This window comes from Mustela putorius, unplaced genomic scaffold, assembly GCF_011764305.1.
Source record: "Mustela putorius furo isolate JIRA1106 unplaced genomic scaffold, ASM1176430v1.1 tig00000407_pilon_pilon_pilon, whole genome shotgun sequence".
Classification (NCBI taxonomy): Eukaryota; Metazoa; Chordata; class Mammalia; order Carnivora; family Mustelidae; genus Mustela; species Mustela putorius.
Genome location: NW_025421373.1, coordinates 25,156,181 through 25,168,524, shown reverse-complemented (window position 1 = coordinate 25,168,524; position 12,344 = coordinate 25,156,181).

The following is a 12,344-nucleotide window of genomic DNA, read 5'->3' as shown; positions in this document are numbered from 1 at the left end:
TAAAATCAACAAGTCAGGAAATGACAGATGCTGGCGAGGATGCGGAGAAAGGGGAACCCTCCTACACTGTTGGTGGGAATGCAAGCTGGTGCAGCCACTCTGGAAAACAGCATGGAGGTTCCTCAAAGTGTTGAAAATAGAACTGCCCTATGACCCAGCAATTGCACTATTAGGTATTTACCCTAAAGATACAAACGTAGTGATCCAAAGGGGCATGTGCACCCGAATGTTTATAGCAGCAATGTCCACAATAGCCAAACTATGGAAAGAACCTAGATGTCCATCAACAGATGAATGGATCAAGAAGATGTGGTATATATACACAATGGAATACTATGCAGCCATCAAAAGAAATGAAATCTTGCCATTTGTGACAACATGGATGGAACTAGAGCGTATCATGCTTAGCGAAATAAGTCAAGCAGAGAAAGACAACTATCATATGATCTCCCTGATATGAGGAAGTGGTGATGCAACATGGGGGCTTAAGTGGGTACGAGAAGAATAAATGAAAGAAAATGGGATTGGGAGGGAGACAAACCATAAGTGACTCTTAATCTCACAAAACAAACTGAGGGTTGCTGGGGGGAGGGGGTTTGGGAGAAGGGGGTGGGATTATGGACATTGGGGAGGGTATGTGCTTTGGTGAGTGCTGTGAAGTGTGTAAACCTGGTGATTCACAGACCTGTACCCCTGGGGATAAAAATATACGTTTATAAAAAATAAAAAATTAAAAAAAAAAAGGCAACTGAAGGCATTGAAGACCAGCAATGGCATCTAGGACTTCAGAAGCTAGTTCTCAGAAAAAAAAGTAAGACCATAAGGAAGTAACTGAGCATGACATCCTCAGTGAATTTGCTTTCTGAACTGTACAGAGAAACAGTTTGACTAGCCAAACAGAAGGGAGAAACTGAGAAGATAGGTAGAGCTATCCGCCCAGTAATTTGAGTTGAGGTTTCCCAAAGAGGTATAAATATCCTGGCTTTAAGTTGAAGGCCTTGAAGAACTAAGCCATAGGAGTGGCAAAACAAAATAGAGTAAGACTTACAAAGACTAAAACAGCTATGAAAATTTGCCATTCCTGGCTCAATCCAGGTACTTGTGTCCATGTCCCTTGTTTAACTACCTGCCAATAAGAGGACTAAGTCATCTCTGGAAAAAAGACACTATCATCCTGAATCTCTGAAATTTTTAATATACAATGTCTGGCATTCAGTAAAAGGGATATATTTTGGCAGAACAAAAATAAAAGCATGGAAATACAGAAAGGTGAAGACCACACAGACAACACTAAGTAAATATTGACATTAAAATAACAATGACAATGTATTCTGGAGTTTTAAATATATATAATTTAATTTAAATATATGATAGCAATAGTACAAAAGGCATGAGGCAAGTAAATGATATGAGAGTGTTTTAAGGTACCTTAACTGTTTAGAAAGTGGAAAAGACACTCATTTATAATAAATGCTAATAAATCAGTAATGTATATTAGCATGTCTACGGTAATTTAAAATGCATAACAAATGACAGAATGAAAAAGAATATGCGGAAAAATCAGTAAAACAATGCTAGATTAATTTTAAGATGGCAAGATAAGACAGAAAACAGTAAATGATATATTTAAGCCTAAATATTTGAGTGGCAACATTGCATCTGAATGAACTAAATATTCTATTTAAAAGATTAAATTTGTCAAACTGGACTTAAAAACATGATATGCTGCTGCTTACAAGAAATAAACTTTAAATAATAGAAGCCAGAAAAAAATAAAATCTAAAGTCTGAAAGAAAATGTACTATACAAACCCTAAACAAATGAGAACGAGTATAATTATACTAATATCAGTGTAAAGTTTAAAAGAAGAATCATTAGAGCTGAAGTGGAACATTTTGTTGTGATAAATGACAACTCATACACATTCACACACAAAGTAAACATAGCTTCAAACTATAAAACACACAAAAGAACCTGGCATACAGAAAAAAAGAAGAGTTAGGCAAATCAACACTAATCGTTAAGAGATTTTTAATATCTCTTAGTAATGGATAGAACAAAAAAGTCAGTAATTATACAAAAGATTCTCAAAACATGGTTAGTAAAGTACACACATATATGCAACAAACAACTGAAAAATATTTTTAAGTATACCTGTAATATTTGCTAATATTGACCAATTTCTAGGCAATTTAATCAGTTTCAACCAATTTGAAGTTTGAATTTATAGTTTCTTTTTAAACTATGGAGGAATTAGACAAAATATAATAAAAACCCAAATCCTTGAATGTTTAAAAATTATCAGAGCACATCTGAAGAAGCAAATATTCAAGAAATAAAAATTAAGATTAGGAAATTTTTTTTTTTTTTAGATTTATTTATTTATTTATTTATTCGACAGAGACAGAGATCACAAGTAGGCAGAGAGGCAGGCAGAGAGAGAGAAGGAAGCAGGCTCCCGGCTGAGCAGAGAGCCCGATGCGGGGCTCGATCCCAGGACCCTGGGATCATGACCCGAGCCAAAGGCAGCGGCTTAACCCACTGAACCACCCAGGCGCCCCAAGATTAGGAAATTTTTTAAAAGATTTTATTTATTTATTTGACAGAGAGATAGAGAGCACAAGTAAGCAGAGCAGCAGGCAGAGGGAGAGAGAGAAGCAGGCTGTCTGCTGGCAGAGAGCCCAATGTGGGGCTCAGTCCCAGGACCCTGGAATTATGACCTGAGCTGAAGGCAGCTGCTTACCCAACTGAGCCACGCAGGTGCCCCAAAACATTAGGAAATCTTTTAAAATACTTGATGACAATGCTTGTGAAATCTTACGGGATGTAGTTAAAAGAGCCCTTAATAGGAAAATTACAGCCTTAAATTCATAAATTAGAAAAAGGAGACAGCATATTAAAAAAAAAAAAAAAAAAAAAAAAAAAAAAGAAATCTTACATGATCACCCAATGGGATTTCTACATGGAATTCAAGGTTGGTTCAATATATGAAAATTAATCAGTGTAATATACCATATTAATAAAATAAAGGGAGAACAATCCTACATAACTATTTCAATAAATGCAGAAAAAGTATTTGACAAACTAATCTTTCATGATTTAAAACAGAAACACTCAAATTATTAGGAAAATGAATTTCCTAAGCATGATAATGAGCATCTGTGAAAAACCCAAAGCTATCATCAGACTTAATGGTGAAAGACTGAACTATTTCCTCCTAAAACCTAGAACAGGACACATATCTATTCTCAATACTTCTATTAAACATAGTACTGGAGATTCTAGCTAAATCAATTAGGGAGAAAAAAAGAAAGAAAGTGATTCAGATTGGAAAGGAAGAAGTAAAATTTGTCATTTGGAGATGACACAATCTTATATTTAGAAAACCCTAAAGAACCCACAAAAAATTATTAGTGTTTTAATAAATGATTAAACAAAGACTCAGGATAAAAGATAAAAAACTGGCTGTATTTCTATGTACTAACAATTAACAATTTGAAATGGAAAGAGGTAACATTCCATTTAGAATAAAGTACTTGAGAATTTTTTTTAGAAGTATAGTATTTGTTTTATTTTTGTATTTTAATTTTTTTTCTTTCAATATAATTTTTTATTTTTTATAAACATATATTTTTATCCCCAGGGGTACAAGTCTGTGAATCACCAGGTTTACACACTTCACAGCACTCACCAAAGCACATACCCTCCCCAATGTCCATAATCCCACCCCCTTCTCCCAAACCCCCTCCTCCCAGCAACCCTCAGTTTGTTTTGTGAGATTAAGAGTCACTTATGGTTTGTCTCCCTCCCAATCCCATTTTCTTTCATTTATTCTTCTCGTACCCACTTAAGCCCCCATGTTGCATCACCACTTCCTCATATCAGGGAGATCATATGATAGTTGTCTTTCTCTGCTTGACTTATTTCGCTAAGCATGATACGCTCTAGTTCCATCCATGTTGTCGCAAATGGCAAGATTTCATTTCTTTTGATGGCTGCATAGTATTCCATTGTGTATATATACCACATCTTCTTGATCCATTCATCTGTTGATGGACATCTAGGTTCTTTCCATAGTTTGGCTATTGTGGACATTGCTGCTATAAACATTCGGGTGCACGTGCCCCTTTGGATCACTACGTTTGTATCTTTAGGGTAAATACCTAATAGTGCAATTGCTGGGTCATAGGGCAGTTCTATTTTCAACACTTTGAGGAACCTCCATGCTGTTTTCCAGAGTGGCTGCACCAGCTTGCATTCCCACCAACAGTGTAGGAGGGTTCCCCTTTCTCCGCATCCTCGCCAGCATCTGTCATTTCCTGACTTGTTGATTTTAGCCATTCTGACTGGTGTGCGGTGATATCTCATTGTGGTTTTGATTTGTATTTCCCTGATGCCGAGTGATATGGAGCACTTTTTCATGTGTCTGTTGGCCATCTGGATGTCTTCTTTGCAGAAATGTCTGTTCATGTCCTCTGCCCATTTCTTGATTGGATTATTTGTTCTTTGGGTGTTGAGTTTGCTAAGTTCTTTATAGATTCTGGACACTAGTCCTTTATCTGATATGTCGTTTGCAAATATCTTCTCCCATTCTGTCAGTTGTCCTTTGATTTTGTTCACTGTTTCCTTTGCTGTGCAAAAGCTTTTGATCTTGATGAAATCCCAATAGTTCAATTTTGCCCTTGCTTCCCTTGCTTTTGGTGTTGTTCCTAGGAAGATGTTGCTGCGGCTGAGGTCAAAGAGGTTGCTGCCTGTGTTCTCCTCAAGGATTTTGATGGATTCCTTTTGCACATTGAGGTCCTTCATCCATTTTGAGTCTATTTTTGTGTTTGGTGTATGGAAATGGTCCAATTTCATTTTTCTGCATGTGGCTGTCCAATTTTCCCAGTACCATTTATTGAAGAGGCTGCCTTTTTTCCATTGGACATTCTTTCCTGCTTTGTTGAAGATTAGTTGACCATAGAGTTGGGGGTCTATTTCTGGGCTCTCTATTCTGTTCCATAGATCTATGTGTCTGTTTTTGTGCCAGTACCATGCTGTCTTGATGATGACAGCTTTGTAATAGAGCTTGAAGTCCGGAATTGTGATGCCACCAACGTTGGCTTTCTTTTTCAATATCCCTTTGGCTATTCGAGGTCTTTTCTTGTTCCATATAAATTTTAGAATTATTTGTTCCATTTCTTTGAAAAAGATGGATGGTACTTTGATAGGAATTGCATTAAATGTATAGATTGCTTTAGGTAGCATAGACATTTTCACAATATTTATTCTTCCAATCCAGGAGCATGGAACATTTTTCCATTTCTTTGTGTCTTCCTCAATTTCTTTCATGAGTACTTTATAGTTTTCTGAGTATAGGTTCTGTGTCTCTTTGGTTAGGTTTATTCCTAGGTATCTTATGGTTTTGGGTGCAATTGTAAATGGGATTGACTACTTAATTTCTCTTTCTTCTGTCTTGCTGTTGGTGTAGAGAAATGCAACTGATTTCTGTGCATTGATTTTATATAGAAGTGCAGTATTTGTAAACTGATATCTATTTTCAAAAGAAACTGAGGCAGTTGTAAATAAATGGAAAATATTCCATGTTTATGAGGGGAGCTAACATTATTGAGATAGCAATCATCCACAAGATGAACTTCAGATTCAATGTAATCCCTATTAAATTTCTAACTGCTGGTACAGCTGGGTGGCTCAGTTGATGAAGTGTCCAACTCTTGATTTAGGCTCAAGTCATGATTTTAGGGTCATGGGACTGAGCCCCATATTAGGCTCTGAGCCTGACATTTTCTCTCCCTCTGCCCCTCCCCCTTTACTCTCTCTCTCTCTCATAAATAAATAAACAAATAAATAAAATCTTAAAAAAATTTTTCCAGCTGTACTTTTGTGTATTTATGCAGAAACAAAATACATTTTTCTTAAAATTCGTATGGCAATGCAAGAATATTGATAAAGAAGAATAAAATTAGAGAACTTAAACTTCCTAATTTCAAAACTTACAACAAAGTTACAGTATCAGGGCAGTGTGGTACTAACCTAACAATAGATATGTAAACCAGTGCATTAGAATTGAGAATCCAGAAATGAACATCTATGGTCAATTGATTTTTGGTAAGGGTGCTAACACCAATTAATGAAGAAATAGTAGTCTTTTGAACAAAGGGTGCTGAAACAACTGGATATTCATCTACAAAAGAATAAATTTGGACTTTTATCTCACACCATTAAAAACCTGACCCAAATGGATTGAAAGTCTAAATTAAGAGCTAGCACAGTGAAACTCTTAGAGGGAAATTTGAATGTAGATCTATAGGATGATGAATAGGGCAACAGTTTCTTAGGTATAACAGCAAGAGCATAAACAACTGCATATAAAATAGATACACAGAACTTCATCAAAATTAAAACCTTTGGGGCATCAAAAGAGATGTCCCACAGAATGGGAAAAACAACCCACAGAATGGTAAAAAATACTTAGAAATTTTGCATCTGATCAGAAACTTGAATTTACAATATATAAAGAACTTTTCCAAATCAATAATAAAAATACCAATAGTCCAGTTAAAAAATAGGCAAAGGATTTGAAACTCTACATCTCCAGTGAAGATATACAAATAATCAATTAGCCTATAAAATAGTTCACCATTATTAGGCACAGGAAATCCAAATCAATACCACTTCACACCCAGGAGGATGACTGTAATCAACAAGATGATAAGAGTGTTCTTGAGGATGTGGGGAAAATGGAGCTCTCAAACATAGCTAATGAGAATGTAAAATGGTGCTGCCATGACTATGGTAAACAATTTGTCAGTTCTTCAAAAAATTATGTCCATTGATGATACAACCCAGAGATTCCACTCCTAGTTACAAACCCAAGACAAGTGAAAATGTAGTCATACAAAAACTTGTGTTTAAATATTCATAGCAGCATTATTCATAACACACAAAGGTAAAAACAACCTAAATTTTCATCAGTTGATGAATAGATAAACAAATTTGGTATATCTATACAATGGAATATTATCCAGGCATAAAAAGGAATTAGGTACTGTTACATGGTACAACATGGATGAGCCTTGAATAAATTATTGCTGAAGTGATAGAAACCAGACACAAAAGGCCACATATTGTGTGATTGCATTTTTTTGAAATATCAAAGTATAGGCAAATCCATGGACAGTTGATTCATGATTGCCAATGAATCAGTGGAGGTGGGAATGGGAAGTGATTGCTAATAGGTCTGTTAAAGAAGTATGCTGAAATTAGATACTGGGGATGATTATACAACATAGTGAATAAAACCACTGAATTGCACAATTTAAAATGGTGGTGTTTATGTTGTATGATTAAATCCCCAAAATGAAAGAAGAGCAGAAAAATCAGTATTGAAAATCATTTATTAAATTAGAAAAGAGTAGCAACTCAACCCCCCAAAAAATGCAGAAGCAAAGAAATAACAGAAGTTAGCGTCAAAGTAATGAAATAGAAAAATAGATGTGGAGGGAAAATTATATAAACAAAATGTTGGTTAATGGAAAAAAATAATAAATAATAAAAACCTAGCAAGGTTTATCAAGGAAAAAAGCACAAATTACCAAAATCAGAAATAATGTGATATTAGTACTAAGCCCACAGAGTTTTATTTATTTATTTATTTTGAACAGTAGGCTTTTTTTATTTAATTTCTTTTCAGTGTAACAGAATTCATTGTTTATGCACCACACCCACTGCTCCATACAATCTGTGCCCTCCGTAATACCTACCACCTGGCTCCCCCAACCTCCCACCCCTCACCCCTTCAAAACCCTCAGATTGTTTTTCAGAGTCCATAGTCTTTCATGGTTCATATCCCTTTCCAATTTCCCCCAACTCCCTTCTCCTCTCCATCTCCCAATGTCCTCGGTGTTATTTCTTATGTTCCACAAGTAAGTGAAACCATATGATAATTGAGTCTCTCTGCTGGCCTTACTTCACTCAGCATAATCTCTTCCAGTCCCATCCATGTTGATACCAAAGTTGGGTATTCGTCCTTTCTTTTTTTTTTTTACATTTATATTTATTTATTTATTTATTTATTTTTAATTTTTTATTTTTTATAAACATATATTTTTATCCCCAGGGGTACAGGTCTGTGAATCACCAGGTTTACACACTTCACAGCACTCACCAAATCACATACCCTCCCCAATGTCCATAATCCCACCCCCTTCTCCCAAACCCCCTCCCCCCGGCAACCCTCAGTTTGTTTTGTGAGATTAAGAGTCACTTATGGTTTGAAAAATACAATATCTTACGGACATTATAAAATTTAAATTCAATCAACAAATTCCCAGTAAAAAACAATTTATCAAAACTGATAGCAGAATGATAGAGTAACTGCATAGTTCTGATACTATTAAATATATTAAAACTATTATTAAAAGTCTTCTCCAAGGAAAGTTCCTATCTCAAATGGACTCACTGAATACTTCTAAATAATACAGAGAAATAAAACCAATCTACACGTACTGAAGCAAGAGAAAGGAAAAAAAAATTTCATATTTATTTTAAAAGGCCAGAGCAACCTTGATAACAATACTAGAAGAGAACATTGTAAAAACATGAAATTACACACCAACATCTCCTATGAACATAGGGATAGAATTTCCTAAATAAAATATTAGAAATTTGAGTCCAGCAGTACAGAAGAAGAATATAGCTGGTAACATACTAGATATGTCCCAAGAATGCATTATATGTTTAATTTTTGAAAACCAATTAGTGAAAAATCACCTTTTTAAAAGAATTAGAGAAATACCATTATCATAATAGAAGAAAATATTTGATAACATTCAATGCATATATACGTATGTGTGTGTATTTATATATATATATATATATATATATTCTCAACAAGATATATACAGAAAGTATTTCCCATCAGATAAGAGCACCTATGAAAGTACATACAGAAAGTACAAGCATACAGAAAAAATATACATACACCTATGAAGTACATACAGAAAATACATACATACTTCATGGTGAACTATTGAAAGCTTTCTCTCTTGCATCAAGAATGAGACAATAATACCTATTATCAGCACTCTTCAACATTTTGGTGGAAGTTTTAGGCAATGCAAATGGAACAAAACCAGTAAAATATTGGATTGGGAGAAATCAAACTGTTCAGACAACATACTGCTATACATATAAAATCCAAATGAATCTGCAGATAAAATAATTAAAAGTTAATATAGCAATGTCTCGAGATATAAGATAAATATAAAATTTCAACTTTTTAAAAAGGATACAATTTAAAATTGTTTAAGATATCAAGTAGGTGGGGGGAAAAAACCCATAAAAGTTGTGAAGACCTCTACACAAAGAATAGAAAGCTTTATTAAGGGAAAGTAAAGATACCCTCCCTCCTCAATTTTAGAAAGATACTGTGCATATGCAATGGGAAAATCAATATAAAAAATGTCAGTGTTCCCTCACTGAACACTGCAATTTGAACAGTACCAATTTGTCAATATCAATAAGCTGACTTGAAAATTTATATGGACAAAGAACCAAGACAGTCTTGGTTGGAATGAAGTTGGAAGACCCAAGTACTAAACAAATTTATTACGAAGTGCAGTAATAAACCCAATAGGTTATTAAGGAAAGAATGTCAAAAAGACCACTGAAACAAAAAAATTAAAAATGCTGTATTTATTTTATGACAAAGTTGACACGTCACCGTGGCAGAGCCAGAGGGAGATCCAACTACAGAAGAGTGATGTACTATAGAAAATCCTGGTCCCCTGTTGCTGGCTTTGAAGATGGAGGTTGTGAAAAGGCAAAGAAATGGATTCTCTCTTAGGATGTCCAGAAGGAGATGCAGCCCACAGCCCTGCAATAAATTGACATCAGCTAGGTGAGACTCATGTCAGACTTCTGATCTAGATAATTATAAGATATAAATCTGTGTTGTTTTAAGCCATCAAGTTTGTGGTGACTTGTTAAGCAGCAATATGAAACTAACACAATTCCAGTACGGGAAAGCATGAAATTTAGTTCCAAACTTCTCACCATGCCAAAAATCAATTCCAGATAATTGTCTATGTGTGTCTATGTAAGTGAAAACAAATATAGAAAGGTAAGAAGAAAAGAAAGAAAGCTTCTAGAGGAAATATATCAAAATAGCTTCATGACCTTGGACTAGACAAAATTCTGTAAATAGGGATAAAAACATCTCAAGGCAGACATAAAAGCATAATAAAAGTAAAAGTTTCTACATTTTAATGTAATCAAGTATTATACAAAGTAAAAACAGAAGTTGTACTTTTTTTTTTTTTAAGATTTTATTTATTTGACACAGAGAGAGAGAGACACAGCCAGAGAGGAACACAGGTAGGGGGAGTGGGAGAGGAAGAAGCAGGCTTTCCACCACCAACTCTTCTACCAAGAGTTATCTATTACTTCTACTTCTACCAAGCAGGAAGCCCGACATGGGGCTCCATCCCAGGACCCTGGGATCATGACCTGAGCCAAAGGCAGACACTGAGTAACTGAGCTACCAGCCGTCCCAAAAGTTGGACTTTCTTAATGGTAGTAGATACCAAGAGCAAAATAAATAGACACATGGAGTAGGAAAAAATAATTACCTATATATAGTTATATACATATATATATATATGTATACGTGTGTGTCTTATATGTGTGTAGTTATACATGTGTTATATATATGTAGTTATATATGAGCTATATATAAGATATATATAGACCTGGGATATATAACTATATATATATACATATACACACACACACACACACACACATACATATATATATAGTTCTGTATAACTAAGGACTCTACGAATCAATAAGTTAAAGGCAGACACTCACATTAAAAAAAATAAAAAAGATGTGAGACGATAATTCATCAAAGCAGCTATGTTTGTGTAGCAATAAGAATAAACATATTGTAGCTACATGCAAAATCATGGATGACTATAATAAACAAAATGGTAAAAGAAGCCAGACACATAACAGCACATACTGTGTGCTTGCATTTATATAATATTCAAAAACTAGTCTAGTTTCCCTGTAGTTTTAGAAACCAGCACAGTGCTTATTCATGGCAGGGGGATTGTGACTGGAAAGGCTGAACAAGGAAGACTTCTCTGAGTAATTTGCTGTTTCTTCATCTGGGTGCTAGTTACAAAACAAGTGAATTCTAATTACAAAAATTTAATCAAGGTGGGCACTCATGATTTGTGCATTTTTAAAAATAGGTATGTTATTGTTTGGTAGAAAAGTTGACCATAAATAGAAGTAAGAATGCAGAAATATTAGTATTTAGAGAATATAAGAAAAGCATTTATCTGGTTCATTGTAATCATTCAATAGGTGGTAGCTTTGAAATTAATCTTTAAATCTTTGTTTTATCCTTCTACTTCATAATAATGTGTTAAGAAACAACTTCCCTCTCTTATTCTACTATTCCACCTTTCATCAAGACAACATGAAAAAGACTAGTGTCTATTTGCCTGTATCAACAAAGCTCTGAAATCAAATGCATAATTATGAATGTGTGCTTTAAATTGCTAAAATGTATTTAAGTGTTTGGAAATCTCCTTCAGAATCTCTGCAAAAGGTATCTACTTCCTGCACTGCCTCTAATTAAATCCACTTTTCTTCAAGTACCAGTAATCAGTATTTTTTTAAATTACTCTGATTAAGTTTTTTTTTTGTTTTTGTAAACTTTAATTTCTGGTATCTACCAGTATAGCAATGTTTTCTACAATTTTACTGGATAGGTAATGTACTATCGAATATACATATGTGCATATATACTGTGTGTATGTGTATTGTATGTGACATTTTTAATATATTTCAGTTCAAAAAGGCTCTTACCATAATCAAACTTCTAAAATTGTATTCATTGGAAAACACATTTTATCTTCTGAATTATGGACTGAATAATGACACTATATGAACTTCTGAATGTAACTTTGCATTCTACAAATCCATGTAGTTAAGACAGGTAAGGCAGGTACATACAAACGTGGTTGACTTTTTTTCACAGTTATCTATTACTTCTACTCTTGACCAAATATCCATGAAGTTTTCTTTTAAATTTACCCCATGAAGGAGCAGGGTAGGCATTATTCTCTATATTTCATACATGAGTGAGGTGAGACTCAGGTTAAGAGATTATCTCAAAACCACAAAGTTCCCTTAGTTTCAGAGTCAAAGCAAAAACAAACCGAAATGCTCAGGTCTTGTATTTCTAATTAAATCCATTGTTTTTGTCCCCTGACTCCAGTCTCCCTCCCCTCTCCACCACCTGCCCTATTGCTTTCTACACTCCTTGT